The sequence below is a fragment of the Myotis myotis genome, unplaced genomic scaffold, assembly GCF_014108235.1.
Source record: "Myotis myotis isolate mMyoMyo1 unplaced genomic scaffold, mMyoMyo1.p scaffold_m19_p_2, whole genome shotgun sequence".
In the NCBI taxonomy this organism is placed as follows: domain Eukaryota; kingdom Metazoa; phylum Chordata; class Mammalia; order Chiroptera; family Vespertilionidae; genus Myotis; species Myotis myotis.
Window position 1 is genome coordinate 169,115,245 of NW_023416324.1, and position 20,974 is coordinate 169,136,218.

The following is a 20,974-nucleotide window of genomic DNA, read 5'->3' on the forward strand; positions in this document are numbered from 1 at the left end:
GATACATCGATTAGTTACCTCCTATACATGCCCCAACTGGGGCTGGGGATTGAGCCTGCAACCGAGGTACATGCCTTTGACCAGAATTGAACCCACAACCCTTTAGTCTGCAGCCTGATGCTCTAACCACTGAACAAACTAGCTAGGGTGAGACAGTTATTCTTGATCTTAATGGCACGAAGCAATTAAAGAGCTAGGACCAAGTAACAGAAGTTACAGAGAACAAGATATGGGTTCAAACCCAAAGACTTCCCTAACCCTGACATCTGTTCAGATACAATAAGGAACCCCAGAAGAAAGTCTTTGAGCATGAGTCAGACAAATGCTTACTTAACAGGGAGGTTGCATTTAGTGTTCAAGCATTAAAGCGATGTTGAAATAGATAACGTTTAACATATTTTCCAATTCAGGCTTAATAAGACTCCATGGTCTTATAAAATGAAAATATGTCTTATGTTCACAGATGGTAGATCATTAAAGACTTTTTCATTGGAAAAAACAAACATACAGTTCTCCCTCTGTCCTGCTTCTTAATTCCGGTTAATGTAATCTTAGACCAGGGTTCCCAGCACACTATCTATAAGTAACTCACATAATGCAAAAAAGGAAAGAGGAAAAAAAATACCAAGGCCTTAAAACACACACAGGAACACACAGGAATAGAATATTTAGCAGTAACAATATCCACATGTATGATCTGCATCAGTCTTCTGATTTCTGACTCAAGCGTCTCTGAGATAATATCTAAAAAGAATTTACTTGTGGTTACAGAGTACCAATGAGTTTTAAATTAAACGTAAAATAAGTTATCAGAACATCCATGCTTAAGAATTGAAAGTGGGTGTACTTCTTTTAGCAAGTACATCACAATATACTCAGAAAACCCAATTTCATTTACAGAGTGTTTGCAGGGCGATTCTAATTAGCTTCAATTAATTGTGTGCTATTCAGAGGCCAGTGTAAAAACCTGACTACCATATTCCACACTATAGTTCAGTTCTGAAACCTTTTGCCAGTGTTCATTTGCACATTGGGTTGCTAGGGAGTCTTCCCAGGACTTCATGTTTAAGGATATTTAACATTAAATATTGCTAAAGAATATTTAAAGGATCATTTTATTTGGCCCCTCCTTTCTGAAATCCCTCCTTTGCTCTCTATTTGGGAGAGGTAGGAGTGGCTGCTACTCCTGGGAAGGAGAGGAGTGGAAATCCATACAGGCTGACCAAGGTTTGGGTGGAGGGAGCACATGTTTTTATTCCCTGGTGTTTGACTGGGGTAGGGCACGTGTTATCACAACCATTTCTGTTCTGTTATGCCCAACTTTCCTGGTCCTTTAACTAGAGAAGCACGCTTTTGTTGGCTCCCATTGGCATTTCCAGGTGGCAGGCTTCTCCAGAGTCCAAGCTGGTATATATACAAGAGACAAAAAGAAGGAAATGTTCAAGTGCCGGGTCCCTGGCCAGGCTGTCTTCTTGCCACCTTTCAGTCTTCCTGTGTTTGCCTGTGATAGTTTGTCCAGTGTTTTTAGGTTTACCTAAGGGGAGGTAGTGGAGAAATGAGTTTACCATCTTGTTCACATCCAGAAGTCTTCATGCAGATTCTTCAAATCATCTTTAAATTATAATGACGATGGTGCATACAAGTTGAGTGGACTTGATCTCAAGGCTCTGCATTAACTTTGATACCAATGCTTAATTGCCCAAAGCTACAGAAAAACCTTTCTGACCTCTAATAAAAATCTCTAGTCAACTTTCACTACCATTAATGCAAACCTAAGTAGATCACCTGGACTGTGCCATGGTGCATGTCAAGCTGTTAAAAGCATTCTTTCCTACTCCTGCTCCAGAGGTTCAAATGTTCTGCTGAGCTGCCACCAGTTGCCCTTTCACTTGTTTATAGGTCCACAGAGAAGTTCCTTCTGTAACACCGTGATTTAATGCCACACATAAATGAGTAGTTGTTCATCCTGTTCCATTTTCCCAATAGGATACTTAATACAGTTTTATCTACTATGTTATAGATGGGAAACCAATTAAGGTAGGATTTAGAATAAGAAAAAAAAATGTTCCTAATTAACGATTCCCTTCTCCTTTTCCCATTGTCCCAGAACAAATATGACATTCCCATAATCAATACCTCCTATGTCCCAGGTCATTATGTGTGAGTCTTTGACCTAAACTTCATTCTTGACTGACTTCACTGTTTGAGTCTACTCTTGGTACTAACTCAATAGGTTAATTGAATTTGAATTGTCATTGCTCCTAGAGCATAAGTTTGTACCTATGACACTCCTCATTATTAGGTATTTAAAATGCTGTTCTGTGTATTTGATCATACATTTTTTAGGAGGACTGGAATGACAGCTTTGTTTATTTCTTCTTCATTGTCTACCCTACCCTGTCACTGACCATTCATAACACAAGGACCTTTAAATTCTACAGACACTGAGATGTTTGCTTTCCGAATCAGTAGCCCTATAAAACTCTACTCATGGGTGATTCCAAAAACAGTTCTGGACCCTACAAGTCCATAGCAGTAAATTGGCTTTGTTTTTTTTTATTCTTTTAAAAAAATTGCCGAAACCGGGTGGGCTCAGTGGATAGAACGCTGGCTTGCAGACTGAAAGGTCCCAGGTTCGATTCCTGTCAAGGGCATGTACCTGGGTTGTAGGCACAACCCCAGTAGGAGATGTGCAGAAGGCAGCTGATCAACGTTTCTCTCTCATCGATGTTTCTAACTCTCTATCTCTCCCTTCCTCTCTGTAAAAAATCAATAAAATATATTAAAAAAAATAAAAAAATAAAAATTGTTCTTTATTGTTGAAAGTATTGCAAATGCCCCCATTCCCCCCATTGACCCCTCCACCCCCATTTTTTTAAGAGAGCTCTTTCATGGGGCTACCAGGTTTATAAGTCAACTAGTGGCCCCGTGCATGGATTCGTGCACATTGAAAGGAAATTAATTAGAAGAAATATTTTAATATCACTATTCGCCCTTTCTCTATAAAAGAAGTGTCAGATATGAAAGAAAACCAATAAAATGTATACGAAAATAATATATAAATCATATCTAATAAAAGAGAAACATGGTAATTAGCGTACATCCGCTACCCTTCCCATTGGCTAATCAGCAAGATATGCAAATTAACTGCCAGCCAAGATGGTGGCCGGCAGCCAGGCAGCTTGAAACTAACATGAGGCTTACTTGCTTCAGTGACAGAGGAAACCAATGTTCCCCGCCTGCTGCCGACCTGTGAGCTTGCAGTTTGAAACATAGTTACAAACATAGAAGCTAAACAAAACCCCAGACACCTGCTTTCAGCGAGCCGGGATCTCAGAGCTGGAGTTGATACAGTGTTTCGATTATAGAACACAAACAAACCAGATACCTGCTTTCAGCAGCAGAGGCCTCAGAGCTGGAGCCAGAGCTAAAGCTGGCCCAGAATAAAAAAAAAGAAAAAAAGGAGCTGTTGGGAGCTTCAGTAACCCACCAGCCTGAAAACAGCCCTCAGCCCCTCACCCAGACTGGCCAGGCACCCCAGTGGAGACCCCCACTCTGAAGGGTGTGTGACCAGCTGCAAACAGCCATCATCCCCTCACCCAGGCTGGCCAGGCACCCCAGTGGGGACCCCAGCCTGATCCAGGACACCCTTCAGGGCAAACCAGCCAGCCCCACCCATGCACCAGGCCTCTTTCCTATATAGTAAAAGGGTAATATGCCTCCCAGCACCAGGATCAGTGGAGCCGTGAGGCCTCTTGGCACCAGGATCAGCGTGACAGGGGGCAGCGCCCAAACCCCTTGATCGCCCTGCAGCTCTGTGTGTGACAGGGGGCAGCCCCCCAACCCCCTGATCAGCCCTGCTCTGTGCCTGATAGGGGGGAGCTCCCCAACCCCCCAATCGCCCTGCGGCTCTGTGTGTGACAGCGTGCGGCGCCCCAACCCCCTGATCGGCCCTGCTCTGTGTGTGATAGGGTGTGGCGCCCCAACCCGCCCCCCCACGGGCCCTGCTCTGTGTGTGATGGGGTAGAGCCATAACCTCCCCATCGGCCCTGCCCTGAGTGTGACAGTGGTGGCGCCCCAACCCCCTGATCGTCCCTGCTCTGTGGGTGATAGAGGGTGGCGCCCTAACCCTCTGATCCGCCCTGCTCTGTGTGTGACAGGGGGTGGTGCCCCAACTCTCCTATTGGCCCTACTGTGTGAATGACAGGGGAGAGCTCCCCAACCCCCTGATTGACCCTGCTCTGTGCGTGACAAGGTACGGAACCCCAACCCCCCTGATGGGCCCTGCTTTGTGTGTGACAGGGGACAGCGCCCCAACCCCCTGATTGGCCCTGCTCTGTGTGTGACTGGGGGTGGCACCTCAACCTCTCCATCGGCCCTGCCTTGAGTGTGACAGGGGGCGGTGCCCCAACCCCCCAATCGACCCTACCCTGAGCGTGACTGAGGGTGGCATCACAACCTCCCAATCCGCCCTGCTCTGTGCATGACAGGGGGCGGCGCCCCAACTCCCCAATCGGCCCTGCTCTGAGCCCAACCAGGGGCTGCACCTAAGGATTGGGCCTGACCTCTGCCACCCGGGAGCAAGCCTAAGCCAGCAGGTCGTTATCTCCTGAGGGGTCCCAGACTGCAAGAGGGCACAGGCCAGGCTGAGGGACACCCAGTCCCCTCTGAGTGCACAAATTTTTGTGCACCGGGCCTCTAGTTGATTAATAAATAACATGATATAACAACAAAGACATAATACAAAAAATGATATAAAAACAACATTGATAAAAACAATGACTGATAAATTGATTAAACTTATTCTAATATCTCCCTGTATACCACATTAAGAGTAAAAACACTTCCAGAGTGCTTGACTAATTTCCCTTGTGATGAAGTATTTACAAGTTTAACGTCACACACTCTTCGAACTCCAGAGAAAGCAACATATAACTGACCATGTCTGAAAACGGGTTCAGGTAGGGATATTCCTACTCTGTCTGTCCTTGTAATTTATTAATAGTCATTGCAAATGCTGGATCACAGGAAATGGTCTTCGAATTAATTTAAATGGGAGGCCAGTGTCAGATGGGGACAAATATCACACATGTGCGAGTCAACATTTATTTTTAAATTGCCGGTGCATCAGCCGGATGGTCAGATGGACGTATGGTCAGTCACTTAGCCTTTTATATAGAGAGATGTAAGAATACTAACATTAAGTTGTGTGGGATATACTGAAAACAGTATTTAGGTAAGAAATTAGGAAACTGTGGCCATAATTCTTTCTTATTTTTAATCCTTACCTAAGGACATGTTTTCTGTTGATTTCTAGAGAGAGGGAGGGATGGAGGGAGGGAGAGAGAGAGAAACATCAATTGACTGCCTCCCTTACACATCCTGACTGGGGATGAACCTGCACCCTGGGTATGTGTCCTGACTGGGAATCAAACCCACAGCTTCGGTGTATGGGCCAATGCTCCAACCAACTGAGCCACACTGGCCAGGGCAACTGTGGCTCAGATTCTAAGTATGTCACTCACTCTGGCTTTACGATGGTGGATGACTCTTTCTTGGTCTCAGTATCTTCATTTATAACAGGAGGTAATTAGAATATATAACCTTGAAAGTCTCTACTGGCTTTCATATATTTTCATGTTTGACATAATATTTCTTTTGATAAGCAAAGTTGTTACATTTTACTAAACTATGAAACTCTCAGCAATTGAATTGTTTGCACCTCAATTTAGTCTTAATAAATCTTTACCTACAACATATTTGAAATAGAGATGCTAGAATGATAGGCTTGGGCAATATAAAATATTGAATATATTGGAGAAGAAAGCCAAATGGGTAAGCCCTTTGCAATCATAGAAATAGATTTTTGTAGCAGAGTCAGTGGCCTGAAGAAATATGTTGATCTCATCACTTAATTCAAAAACTGTATCTCTCTTCTCTGATTTCAGTGTTAAAAAAACAAAACAAAACAAAACAAAACAAAAAACAACTTACTACACAGTTCTGCATACTCCCCTTTAAAATGATGTAAGCTAATGGCTTAGATTCAATTTTATTCAAAATATTCATTATTTTCTGTGATGCTAAATCAAGGTCAAGATGTAAATTATTAACACCGGCTGTTCTCTATGAATAAAAAGCACTTCATGTATTGGCAAAGTTGTGACTTCTTATTTGAAATGCACTTTTTTTTTTTTCTTTCTGCAAAACCAAAACCAAAACAAAAAAAAACAGTGGTCTGTTACCAATTTTGATTTCAACACATCTTGTTCTGACACATCTATGTTCTGATTCACACAATATTGTGCATTAAGCCAGAACACTGAAATCTGCATGGGCTTCTGGTGGGAAATAAACAAGAAGTGATTCTCTACTTCTCCCTTGCACATGCTCCAATTGTCCAGATATTGTTCTTTCATGGTGTATCCAGCTATAAATCAAAATATCATTATATCTAACTATGTGATAGTAATTATTCTTCCCTGTTGTAATATATTATGTGATATCCTGCGGAGTCATTTGAAAATAGAATTTTGCCAAAAGTTCATTCTTTCTTTCCAATCATAATATGTGATATTCGTTTTGAGACTACTTTTGTAAACTTCTAGCCAATAGTATTTATTGTGATTATTTTTGCTATAAGGAGTGTAACTTTGAAAAATGCCCTTTTTTAAAACCAATTATTTTTAGTTGTAGTGTTTGCTACTATTTTTGTCTCTACTAATGGGCTTCAGTGAATCACTAAGGAACCATGCATTTTTTATTTTTTTTTTTGGGAAATGGACTTGTAACAAAATATAACAATAATAATAAAATCATAAACTTAATAATAGCAAACAGCATGTGAATGATATAAAGTAAGCAAGATTAAATGCACCTTGATAACTGAATGGTGGTGGACAGGAAACACCCAGTGAAGTTCAGCAAAGGGTTCTATGACCTTAAGAATGTCATTATTATTAAGAGCATAAATGGGATTTCTACAAAAATCATGATTAAGTCTACATTTCAAATTAATATAATATACCTGAATCAAATCACTTTTAAGTCTGAAACTATTGTCATTCCATATAATGAGCCACGAATGATTGACATCTTTTCAGAAACACTGATCTGGAAAGTAAATGAGATGGGATTTTATTCCCCTCAGCAAATTAACGTTTCTGTGAAGCAGCGTTAAGCCGTAGGGGTATTATGAGGAGTTCAATATGTCAAGGGCCTAGGAAAGCACCTGGCTTATAGCATAAGCACTCAGTGAAGAGTAATTGTTGCTGCTATTGTCATTACTATTTTTCTAATGGACTATCTATTAATCCATCTCACATCTTGCTTATATGAACTAAGAAGAATTGTGACAATTGTTCTTTTCAGGCCTCATCTCTTAATTTTAAATTTTGTAGTATGAGATTAACTCTACGCTAGTGTTATATAAAACAAAAATGGAACATAGTCTGATTAAAAAACAATAGACTGATTCCAAAGATCTTTAAAAAAGTCTTTAACTAGTTTGAAATTTAGTTTTCCTTTCTATAAAATGGGAATACTACTGATATTTACTCTGTCTATAAAACAAGTTTACTATAAGATTGAAGAAAGCATTTTGAAAATGTTCAAGTTCTATACAAAGGTAATGTAAAAGCAAAGTGATTTTTATTTATACAAGAATATGTATAGTTTATAAAGAATATGTATAGTTTGTACCTGATGAGATTACTTTTATTCTATATTAATAACATTTTTCTTTTCTTTTTATACCACATTAAATTACTCATTTTTATCTGAACAATGACAATTGCATATTGTCATGAAGTTCATTAATATGACCTGAAAGTGTTTTCCAAATCTTTTCAAGCTTACAGAAATCAAATATGGGTTATGCAGACACAAGAGAGCATATGTCGAGGTTTCTTTTTTTCCTTGACAATTTTAAGATCTCTGGCTTCCTTTAATAAGTTCCAGACCCATGCATACCTTTATCCCTGGGGGTAGGGAGTGGGGAGTGGAAGCTGTTGCTTAAAACAACACTTGGAACAGGAATTGTTTGATAAGGCCAATGGTTAGAATATTTGCAACTTCTTGTTTTGAATTCCTGTGATAACATCAGCTTCCAAAGATTATCTGACAATTTGTGGGAAATCTAGCAGCAATAAAAATTGGACAATCAAGAGAGATTTTCTTGAGATGGCACATGAGGTAGTAAGAAATGAAAGAATGTGAATGTGGAAGGTCTGAGTTGGCCCCATAGTATAGTAAGTGTTTTTTAAAAATATATTTTTATTGATGTCAGAGAAGAAGGGAGAGGGAAAGAGAGATATAAGTATCATTGTTGAGAAAGAATCATTGATTGGGTGCCTCCTGCACACCTCCTACTGGGGATTGAGCCTGCAACCCAGGCATGTGCCTTGAACAGGAATCAGCTGTGACCTCCTGGTTCATAGATCGATGCTCAGCCACTAAGCCATATCAGCAGGGTGGTCTTGTTACTTGTTAAGTCATAACAGGCATGGATCATAGGGCTGAAGTTATGTCAGTGCTATTCCTTCTTAGCGGTGCTTTTTTCTTTCTTTTTTTAAATCAGTAGCTATTTGTGTTATGAATCAGACTCTATTGACTTCTTTATTGAACTGTACATGAGAAGCCAGCACCATTACTTCTGATATTTAAATGTATGGAAAGAATTGTGTTATTAAAATCAGATCAATATCTTCCTTTAAGTCATGCAGCACTTCAAGGACATACATAATATGTCTCAGCACTCTGCCTCCTGAACTGGTTCTCTTTGCATTTGAGTGGTGAGAATTACAATGGGCATGCAGATAATCACCTCTCATGTTTGTGTCATGCTTGGAAATGTGTGCAGTACGTTCACACACACATCCTCACTTCCTTGTGAGAGCCCTATGGGAAAGCCGAGGTTTCATGGTTTGTCCACTCAGACACTGAGAGAATGGCAGAGCAGTAGAGTTTTCTGGCTCTAAGGCCAATGTTCTTGCCTACATGTCACAGCTGCTGTCTGTTTAGATTTGAAGAGTTCTTTGTAGCCACAAAGCTATAAATTCTAAGTTTCCATTTTAAGGCCCTCATCATGCCACTGTTCATGTCTTTTTTTTTTTTTTTTTTTAAGGTATTTTTATTGCTTTCAGAGAAGAAGGGAGAGGGAGAGAGAGATAGAAACATCAATGATGAGAGTCATTGATTGGCTGCCTCCTGCACGCCCCCCCACCAGGGACCCAGCCTGCAACCCAAGCATGTGCCCTTGACCGGAATTGAACCCCGGACCCTTTAGTCCACAGGCCGACGCTCTATCCACTAAGCCAAACCAGCGAGGGCCTGTTTTATGTCTTTATCTTTTCTGACATGTGGTATTTTCAAGCTACAGATTATAATTCAGTCATTTTTCCCTTTCTTTAAGAGACGGGAGCTTTTGGCCCGCTGTGTGTCTGTTCTCATTGGACTCTGATAGCATGGGAAAGGCTGAGTGGGAGGATAGCATTTTCAGTAAGCAGTAGCACAGTGGCACAGGTCAATGTGGGGTCACCCAAAAGCTTGTCCCATCTGAAGTGGACTGCACACCCCCTCTTTCTTTCTTGAGCCCTCTGGGTAACATAATACTCCTGATTGTCCCTGTCACATAAAGGAAATGAGAGTTGTATAGACCTATATTATTTGTCCAGTTCTCGATGTATGTTAGTGTTCCGTTTCTAAACATTCTATTTGTGCTTGGTGTAAACATTGAAGGACATTGCTGGATTTCATTCTCTGATCCAATAAAGGACTATGTGATTTTCAGAATCTAAGATAGCACATTGAAAGAAATGGTTCACAATTACCCATGTTTTTTGTTGGCATTGGTTCGTTTTGGTTTTGGCCTTCTATGCACTATTTACATGTCTTTCCCTTGAGTTGTCATAAATCATAATTGTTTTTTAATTTTCTCCTAAGTTGACATATTTTCATGGACTTGGTGCTCTCTCTTATTGTGGTTCATTATGTGGCCCAAGGGAGATTTCAACCAAATCTGTGCTCTTAAACTTTTGGATGGGACATGTTGTTCTTTCACACTGGAAAATTATAAGCAAAATGTTAAACACGCTATCATTTTGAGGGGGAAATCTTTATGTTTTATGGACTTTGAGAGAGTTTGGTTTTGACACACAGTTCAATATCAAGTCCTTATGTATAGCTTTGTAACTTTGGGCAAGTTATTTCATGTCTTTAAGAATCAGTTTTGTCATCTGGAAAATGAGTATAATAAGTCTCAGTTTTCCTGTTTGATAAATGAGCAACTTCTAGAAGTATGATGAGGATTAAATGAGCTAATTCACATAAAGTGCTTAGGTATGTCTGGCAAGTCATAAGCACGAAGCACTCATTAACTTTCCTATTAAAAGCTAATGGATCACACTTTGGGAAATCCTGGTTCTATTTTTTTTAGTAAGTTTTCAAAATTGTGATAGTCGTTAGGGTTGGCTTGGCTGTGGCAGCATTGTCCTCATATAAGCAAATGATTGTGGATGATCAGTCAGGAAATCCAGATGATTGTCCTGCTCATTCCCTTTCTGGGTGCATGACTTTGGACAAATCATTTTACATCTTTAAATCTGATGTTCTTATGGTGAAGAAAAGTGGCATACTTATGCGTGGGCTCCTTACTGTACAGGTTTATCTGAAGGATATTTCTTTATATTGGTTGTGTAAATACTTTGCAAATTGCAAAGGACTGCATCCACGTGGCTTCTAGCTTTAAAAAATTACTATTTGGGGTTGGACAGAATATCAGAAGAACTCAGCACCCTACTGTTGTTGGTATATTGTACTGAAGCCCAACTAAACTGTTATATCAGGGCTATTGGCCTTGAGTCAGCCTTTCCAAGGCCACCATTGTCCCAGTGCTTATGGAACTGTGCCTGGATACTGTGGAAATTATAGGGAAAATGTGAATCAGTGTGCTGGTTTAGTTGGCTTCTAAATTTGGTTCACTGTTTCATAAATTAGGATCTGTCTAAAATGGTTCTTGTTGCCACCAGCAACCAGGGTCACAGAACTGAAGGGCATCAGATAGGCAAGATAAATGGAAAATAACTTCCCAAAGTAACTCCTTTTGCAAGAATCCCAAGGCTAGTTTCGGGGCTGAAGATAACTAAATGGGAAGCTCTAGGCTTGAGATTTCCTGCTTGCAACTGATAACAGATTTGGATATTGATGTGGACATACAACCATGCCTTTGAGGTCTTCTACTTATTTTCACAAACAAAGGCCATACAACCGTGCATTTGAGGCCTTCTACTTATTTTCACAAACAAAGGCCATACAACCGTGCATTTGAGGTCTTCTACTTATTTTCACTGTGTGCTCATAGTATCTTAGTGTGTAATGTTAGTATTCTTTAGCAGTTTTCTGCTGTTGTGGCTCAATATTTTTTTTTCTTAAAGTTGATGTTGAGAATCATGGACCATACATGAGGCTATGGTCCATGATTTTGCTTTCCGGGGTAGAAGGAATAGCATCAGTATTAGATTGCTCATTAGCATTTTCTGCAATGAAATGTATGTAGCTCCACAGTTACAGACAGTAGAATAGAGATTAACTTTCCAGATTATTATATATATATATATATATATATATATATATATATATATATATATATATATCAGGTTGTTGCCATTGTTCTGTACCAATGCTTCTGAAATTCGAAAAATTAATCTAAATTACTTGGTTTTTGCTACACCATTTTTCTTCTTGGTGTATTTTTTTTTAAAATCATATAAAAGGAAACCTAAATAACTTCACTGGAATCTTTCAGTGAACAGTGTTACCTTATAGCATTTAATCTCCCATTTTAATTGAAGATTCATGTGATGAATTTTGCAAAACTTTACAAAAAAGTCCACCAGCTTTTCATGTATTGCCAAGGTATCTACTGTTAATCCTAATGATAATAACATTAAACCAAAACAAAACAAAGCAGACAAATGTTCCTACTTCTTCAGTCACTTATTTTAATTCCCAAGCCCTATTACCTTCTCACCAGAGCCATTTACTGATCTTCTTGCTCTTCTGTACACCTTCCTGGATGACTTCAGCTTCTGGTTTGTGGTTTTATCACAGTCCTTGATTTTGTCCAGCTACCAACCTCAGTGAATTTTATAAGCATGGCATTGAGAGTATGGAAAAACACTGCTTTGATAGTTTTTCTCTAATCTTCTCAAATTTCTTGATCTGATTTTGCCCTTACTAACTACCTTGTGGTTCTGAACTTCCATGATGTCCTTCCCACCCATCTTTATTTACTTTTCTATCCAGACCAACCCCATGGCCTGTGTTTAGCCATCTACTTATATAGAGGCAATGGGCATTTGCATTGCACTAAAGGTTGCAATCACTCTATTCTGTAACTTTCCATCTTGTCAAGCTTTGCAGTGCTCAAGCCTTGTTCTATGAACACTGCAAACAAAGGCCATACAACCATGCCTTTGAGGTCTTCTACTTATTTTCACTGTGTGCTCATAGTATCTTAGTGTGTAATGTTAGTATTCTTTAGCAGTTTTCTGCTGTTGTGGCTCAATATTTTTTCTCAAAGTTGATGTTGAGAATCATTTATAGTCCTCAAATCTGTAATCCTTCATTCTCTGCATGACTTACCCCCCTACACTCGTAAGGCAAGTTTTAATATGGAAAAATATTTAGAGGGGCATTCTGGGAAAAAAGGAGACAAGTGCATGTATGAGACACTAAGATAGTGAAATCAGCAGGCATTTGTATCGTTTTATGGAGGGGAAAGTAAAGGTAAAAGAGGGGGATCAGAACTGACCCACAGACTTAGAGCCTGGGGAACCGATGGATTGTGATTCTACTAGTATGAATAAAAACAAGAAATACGAGAAAGGCATTAGAGATGAAAGATGTGATTTTCCTTGGCTACTTCTGGTCCTCTTTGCCCTTTGTAAAAGTCTAATTATTTGTACTTAATTACCTTAAATAAAAGAGAAAGTGTTATTGCTTGAAATGAATGAGCACATACCAGAAAAACTAAAAATATAATAAAATTAATAATAACAATAATAATAAAAGGGCACATACCAGAAAGATTAAAGAGTTTAGGTCCTGGCTTCTAGAAAGAATAATCCTCTTAATAAGTTAGGTTGAAGGGCTCTAGTGTTAGATAACTAGAACAGCATTCTGCCTTTGGAAAAATGCCATCAATCCTTTGCCCTTCCTCTTATTTTAAAAAATAGCCATGGAAGCAAGATGCAGCAGAGCTTAATGGGAAAATTTTCTAGATTTTATGCCTTAAGCACCAGCTATTTTGCTAAGCCCACTGTCTCCTCCAAGAGTTTTGCTAGTCAAAGACTGACAGAGATGGTTAGGAAGTGACATAAAATATGGGTGTTATTTTAGTAGCAACTTGCCCCGAATGTCCCTCATATACAATCTCAGCTGAAACATTTCCTCTTTGATAGAAATACAGCATGGCTAAGACCTACTGGAAAAATATTTTTAGTTCAACACCTGGCTGCACATCCTAAATGACCCGTTAGTATAAACTGGATTCCAGGAGGTTCCTAAGACAAAGCTCAGGTTCCATGCTCTCTTCCCTTTTCCATGGTGTTTTCTTTAGTATCTCAGCTTCTTTGTATCCCACCTTCCCCACGTCACAGAAATGCCAGAACCTAAGAAACAGATGATTTTCCAGCATCCTTTTGCTCGCATTCTGTCAGAATCTCTGCCCGACTGTGCACTCTTTGCAAACATCCTGCAGCGTCATTCTTTCCATAGTGATCCAAGTAGCCTGTTTGTCAAAGGTCTGGCTCCTGTGACATTTCCTTTTGAACTTTTGTAGGTTAGTATTTAAAAACAAAACAAAACACCATTCTGGGATAGGTTTATAGGCTAGTGCTAAACACCCTTTATAAGCACTGAGATGCATCTTTCCCTAAGCTAAATGGTCACTTGCTCCGCACCTGTTGTAACAGTGCTTTCTTTATTTTCTTCGCCAGGCTGGGAAGTAGCCTGGGGTGGACTGTTATATTATTTCATTAACTATGAATTTGGGGGAAGCATGACATTGAGAGTATGGGTTCCTTGAGTAGTTCCTATTAAGGTAACAAATGTGCTCACTTTGTGTTTCTACCTGGCAAGTGTGACTCTGAGAGCCACCTCCATCAATCTGAATGTTTTACGCCAGACAAGAGGGCAGTCAGCATATGCGAGCTTCATGCTGTCTCTTAGCAAACATTTTCTAGAAGGCAGATTTGTTTTCTCAAATCAGAATTAATAATACTAAAACCAATAAACCTAATTTTGAAATTACCTACTGCCTTTTAATTTATTTGTGGCTGATATTTATCTCCATTTGCTCAATTAAAAAAAGAAAACTAGCTTTAATATGTAATTCATTTATAGAACTAGCATCATACTAGTATAGTAAACATAACAGAATCCATATCTTGAAGGTTCATAGCTTTGAGAGGGGACAGGCAGACACGTATTTTAGTATTAAAAATAGTATGTGAGAAAGACTATGAGAGTACTGACCAGTAGCAGATGACTGTGGGTGAGCCAAGGAAGACCTCTCTGGGAAGCTGACATTGAAGTTATGCTTTAAATGAGAGAGGTCCCCAGACAGAAGACACAGGTCCGGGCCCTCCCCAGAAGAGGAGTAACCTGTGTAAAGACTCAGAGGTGTTTAAGAGCTTGATGAGGAATTCTTCTGAGTGTATAGTCCATTTTCTAAGGTAATAGGTGGTACAGTGTTTTTGAATCTATAATATGCTCAGTGAGAACTGCAAAAACTATATCCATAAAATGTTAGTCTATTTACCTGATTAATATTTTGTTTTTAATAAGTACTTTTTTGTTGTTGTTAATCTTCACCTGAGGATATCTTTTCCATTGATTTTTAGAGAGAGTGCAAGGGAGGGAGGGAGGGGGAGAGAGAAAAAAAAATCAATATGAGAGAGACACATCAATTGGTTGCCTCTTGCACGCTTCCTGACTTGGGGCAGGCGTGAACCTGCAACCCAGGTACTTGCCCTTGATCAGGAATCGGACCCGAGACCATTCAGTGACTGGGCCAGGGCTCAGTAAGTATTTTACTTAACATGTTCTTTCAGTGCCTATTATCTGTAACCCCCCACAGGAAAAATGAATGGAAAGGAAACAAATAGCATCTTCTAAAGAAATTTCCAACTATTTGAGGTCATAGTGATATTTATTAAGGTAAGACACACGTTTGGCCTGATGCAAACAGAAATAAAAAGATGCTGTTGGGGCACAAAGGAGGGAGCCGTTCTGAAGACTTACCCATAAGCCTTAGATATACCTACCTACAGAGAGGACTCATTGACTTCATATTCTTTCCACTTCATGGCACAGACACCAGACCACAAGCCTTTTCCTTCACCCACCACTGAGACTTTGCCAGGCCCAGAAAGCTTCCCCACACAGGCCCCCATTCATCATTTCTTCACTCTGTGACTGAAATGTGATGAGGTAGCGGGCAACACTAGAGCTAAATATGGGATCGAAAACCCCAATTGCACTAGGGTGGTAGCTTTGTGGTAGCTGAGTCTTTTTCAACAGACCTCACAAATTGGACACCCATCTTGTCCTGCCCAGATTCTTACAACTCCATGGGGTTGGGAAACCCCAGCCTGACAGCCAGCACTTGTCTCCCAGCTTCTGACGTGCTTCCCCTCACATGTCTCAAAGTCTCTATGGCTTATTCCTATAAATTCTCTAGCCCTGCACTGACGAGAGAGAGGAAGAGGGGAGGGAGGGCATGGGGCATAATGTAGCACAGCGGTTCTCAACCCGTGGGTCGTGACCCCTTTGGGGGTCGAACGACCCTTTCACAGGGGTCACCTAAGACCATCGGAAAACACATATATAATTACATATTGTTTTTGTGATTAATCACTATGCTTTATTTATGTTCAATTTGTAACAATGAAAATACATCCTGCATATCAGATATTTACATTACGATTCATAACAGTAGCAAAATTACAGTTATGAAATAGCAACAAAAATAATTTTATGGTTGGGCGTCACCACAACATGAGGAACTGTATTAAAGGGTCGAGGCATTAGGAAGGTTGAGAACTACTGATGTAGCATAATGTAAGCACCTTTTAGAGTCAGGACAGACCATCCACTGGTGCTGTCTCTGATTTGAAAAGCAGAAGCACAAGATCCCATGGAAAAAGATTGGCCTGGGAGCTTGGGGTTCATCCTGTGTTGCTCTTGTTTCAAAAGACTCCTTTGGTAATTTTCATTAGCTTCAACCTCTGATTCACTCAGTTGGAACCTTCTTTGGTAATTTTGTCTGAATGATGGTGGCAGAAATCCTAGGAGACAAAGAGTTAGATTAGAGCACATGGTTTGTGGAGCCCCGGGGACCTTGGGGAAGACTTTTAACAAATCCAGGTCTCATTCTTGTACCTCCCACCCCACCACTCATACCCTCTGAGTATTCAGGATGGTGTAACTGTAGCAAATTGAAGGATTATACAGGTGAGGATCAAGCCCTGCATGTTCCAGGTTCATTCCTGAATAAACCTACTACAGAGACTGTTTTCCTGGCAGTATATATGCAAAAATGCTACCTATAATTTTTCATATTAATAAAAATGAATTTCATTAATAAACTTTCTTTTTCCCCCTCAGTTTCTTATTTTTTAAAAAGTAAGAAAATCTCCAAGCACAGGGATCTTTCTTTTCAGTCTTCTGATTGGCTTCATATGTTGTGTTAATTTTCACCCCAATACTTCAGTTCTCAAGTAGACACAGTTCTTATCTTTCCGTCTCCAACTCTGACTCATTTTGTTTATAATCAGTCCAGTCACAAGGGAGAACCACATGTTTTTCTTACACATCAGTCGTGTAGAAAGAAGCACACACTTAGTTCGCACGTATCACTTTTCAGGTCAGCAAAGAAATATGGAAATTTTGAGAACTTAATGAATAATTGGCTTTCTCTCCCCTTTTCCCAAGACATCTCAGAAGTTTCTCATGTAGTCCTGTACAGATATTTCACTCAGTGTTTCCAAGAGATTTTACCCAACACAGGATTATCCAGATGTAATATTAGAGGTATTAATTTTCTGAGGAAATAACATTTTTTGTGATTCAAAAAAAAGTAAAGGGGATATTCATTTTAAAGACCTTTTCTAAAATGGCTTTAACTTTTATGCTTATCATCAGATGAGACTTTAGATCTATTGAAATAAAGATTATTTCCATGTGTTTCATATGGAATTTTATATTTGATCGCTGTTACATTTACCTTGAACTAAGTCAAATTGAAAATCTAGTACATACATTTTGGAAAAGAAAAATTTTCACAGTGCAATCCGTGTGTTGAGAAGTCAGAAGGCAATTACTTTTACAAGCTTTTTAAAAACTTGGACAGGTGCTTTTATTTCTAATATTTGTTAATATGTGAAATATACTAAGGCATCTTACAGATTAGGTATCTGTGAAACTGTGGGGTGGTCACCTCTGCCTTTAATTTATAGTAATTAAGATAATTTTTGTCTTTGTCTTCTTTCTTTACTCCCTTGCATTATTTTCCCGAACTCATTTCCTACCCAAGGATCATCAACATCAAAATTAACAAACACCAACAAAAACTGGCATCATTATGAAATTTTATAGAACTGAATTTGGAATTATAAATCAATTCCTCATCAAATGAAGAGTAATGTAGATTGGTGGCATTGACATTTTCCTGAATAATTTTATATTAAAACCAATGATGCAAATGTGTAAAAAGCAGGGATAGAATTTTAAAAAGTATTTTTATAGAGGTAAATTAGAGGGCTGAAAAATATGTGTAGGAAGGAATTTACTCTACCTGCTGGCACTTGTAAGGATGTGACTTGATAAGAGGAGGTGAACCTAACTGGGTCTGGATAGATGAGTGAGAATTTGCAGGATGGAATAAGTGCACAGACTATCATTTGGGATGGCAATTTACTTACTACTACTAATTTCTAACTGCTACTCAAGTTAAAACTTATGCTCCTTAACATATCCAACCTTTCCCACAAGCTGCCATGCTACTGGATAGTGGGGTCAGAAGTTGGGTATGGAGAGATAATAAGGTACTAAAATAGGACAGTGGGTTTGAGGAGTAATAGGAGGCAGTTGGGTCCAAGACACATTAGAAAAGTTAAGAGTCAAACAGATTTAGTTTGAAATTGGAGAATGACTAGTTGAAGATGACTTCAACATTTGTTACTTGGGTGATGCCATTGATAAAAATATACAGTTATAGAGTAACAGGTTTGGGGTTGAATTTAGTGAGGTCAGCTTTGGTAATTGTCTTTGTCTGTTCAGGCTGCTATAACAGAATACCATAGACTGGCCTATAAACAAAAACAAACTTATTTCTCATAGTTCTGGAAACTGGAAGTCCAAGGTCAATCAAGGCACTGACAGAAGCTGAGCCCGGTGCGAACCCATGTCCTGGATCTTGGATGCCCGTCTTTGGCCGTGTCCACACGTAGTAGCAGGTGAAGAGAGCACTCTGGGGTCTCTTTTATAAGAGGATTAATTCCATTCCAGGAGCGTCCACCCACATGACCTAATCACCTTCTAAAGGTCACTCCTCCAAATAGTGCCACATTGGAGATTAGGTTTCAACATAGGAATTTTGAGGGGACACAAACATTCAGTCTTCCACAGTAATGAAGAATGAATTGTGTCTAAATCTTTCTAGTATACTTTACTCAATAGAACATTCCTATCTCTCTTTGCTTGTCCATTAAAAAGTATTACCCTGAAAATTTACAAACCAGACTACACATAATATTAATCTTGTAAAATTACTGGGAATATATAAAACTGTGGATTTTTAGATTTGAGACCTAAATTAAGGAGGAACTTATTAACAAAATAAAGGTACATCACATTCTTATGATCTGTGTCAATGAATGGAAGGGGGCTTTTACAAACATTAAATATAACAATAATTCAAAAGTCAATTTTGGTCGTAAACATTAGTATTTTCTCCCTTTAGGTTTTCTAATCTGTTTCAAACAAAGGGTTAAAAGTAATTGTTATTGAACAGTGAAAAATGTGCTACCACAGGGGAAAATGTAGCCAGTTCCCCTAAGAGTAATAATTCTAAAGAGCCATTTGTTTACAAGGAGTGTGCTTAATCTATTAGACTGTGTGGAGCTGTAAATGGTTAGATAACATGTGCCTGAACTAGTCAAGCAATTGGAAAATCAGTAATTTTTCTGCTGACAACACTGTTCCTCACTTAAAAGCTTGCATGTTTAACCATAATATAGCCAGAGATTTATAGCATCTCAGGGGTTAGCTATCCTTAAGTATGCCTTTATTAACAAACATTGTATGTCATCATTTTGGCCTTCATGGTTAACATCATGCTTACACTAAAAACTCTCAATGAAAAGAGCAGACATCACAAATGATTGCATCATTAGATAACACAGCTGTGATTCCTGAGTAATTCCTGTGCAGCAGAAAGAGCTCTGGGTTCTAGCTTCCTCTCCTCCCTGGGACATTCTGTGATCCCAGAAAAGTCACGGTTCTTCCCAGGGCCTCAGTTGTTATAGCTGTGAAAAGAGAGTTTTACCACAAGCATTTAAAATAAAGGAGAGGAGGGCATATATAATCCTTTGAACAATAAAGATTAAAAAAAAAAGAGAGAGAATAATCTAAAGTCTATCTTCCAAAGGTCCTTAAACAAAGCCTGCATGCCCTGGCCAGTTTTGCTCAGTGGATAGAGCATCGGCCTGCAGACTCAAGGGTCCTGGGTTCGATTCTGGTCAAGGGCATGCACCTTGGTTGCGGGCACATCCCCAATGGGGGGGGGGTGTGCAGGAGGCAGCTGATTGATGTTTCTCTCTCATCGATGCTTCTAACTCTCTATCCCTCTCCCTTCCTCTCTATAAAAAATCAATAAAATATATTTAAAAGAACAACAACAAAAAACAAAGCCTGCATATGCTCGCTAACATTTGGGATTAACATAATCCTAATTTTTTCTTCAAAAACTGCATAGTGCTTTTTTTTTTTTTTAATCTCAATAAAAGTTGTGAGAGAGATTAAATCCATTCAAGACTGAGGAGACTGCAGCTCAAAAAATTCAAAAGATTAGTACTGAGGCTTGTCCCCACAGCTTATATATTTTGCATTATTTTATATTGTTCTAGAGTCCCGGAGCACAAAATTTGTGCACAGTATGGCCCCTAGGCCTGGCCTGTGATCAGGACCATCTTCCCCTGCTGCCGGCAACCACCCCATCCCCCCTGCTGCCAGTTCCCTGTTCACTATCCAGCCATCAGGGTCTGAAGGCTGGGGGCAGCTCCTGCATTGAGCGTCTGCCCCTGGTAGTCAGTGCATGTCATAGCAACCGGTCATTCTGCCGTTTGGTTGATTTGCATATGACTCTTTTATTATATAGGATCATTAATGGAAAAAGAAATCGAGTAATGGCATTTCATAAATTTGGCATATTATTATATATTAATTTTAAAACATTTATTGAGCTTTTAAAACCTCAAGACCGTTGGTCAGAATAATAATTATTCATTTACTCAGTTGACATTTGGCTTTTATAGAGGTTTTACCTTTGGGTTCCCCTCCCTTTTCGATACGTCTTTAGGACTAAGGCTAAAAAAAAAGCTAAGTTTTCTGTCCAAGAGATGGAAAAAAATGAAGACAAACTTTCTGAATAAGTTAGACAAGGCTATTTATGTTTTAAATGATGTTAAATGCTATTTAACTGCTGTTTTAAATGATGGCAAAAGTTGGTTTAAAAAATCATTAGGTTAATTGCCATTCATTTTCCTCGTAGCAGAGACCTCTTATTTTTGTCATCTTCCTATTCTGATGAAGTTAGTTTGAAGATGAAATTTGTTAGTTGTAAACACATTGAAGAGGTTTTGGTGCAAGATAAAGAAAGCAGGTTGTGAGGAATTACTCATGAACAGTAGCT

The 20,974-nt window shown here is 39.2% G+C and overlaps 1 protein-coding gene and 1 long non-coding RNA gene across 3 annotated transcripts in view; both read left to right on the top strand.

The window, feature by feature from the left end:
• Window positions 1-20,974, top strand: part of P3H2 (prolyl 3-hydroxylase 2) — a 173,230-nt gene that overhangs the window by 15,024 nt on the left and 137,232 nt on the right. The gene's annotated exons all lie outside the window — the stretch shown is intronic.
• Window positions 9,233-14,310, top strand: LOC118676396. The gene is made up of 2 exons (XR_004974095.1): window positions 9,233-11,327; window positions 12,479-14,310. It is a non-coding gene; the product is annotated as an uncharacterized LOC118676396 (long non-coding RNA).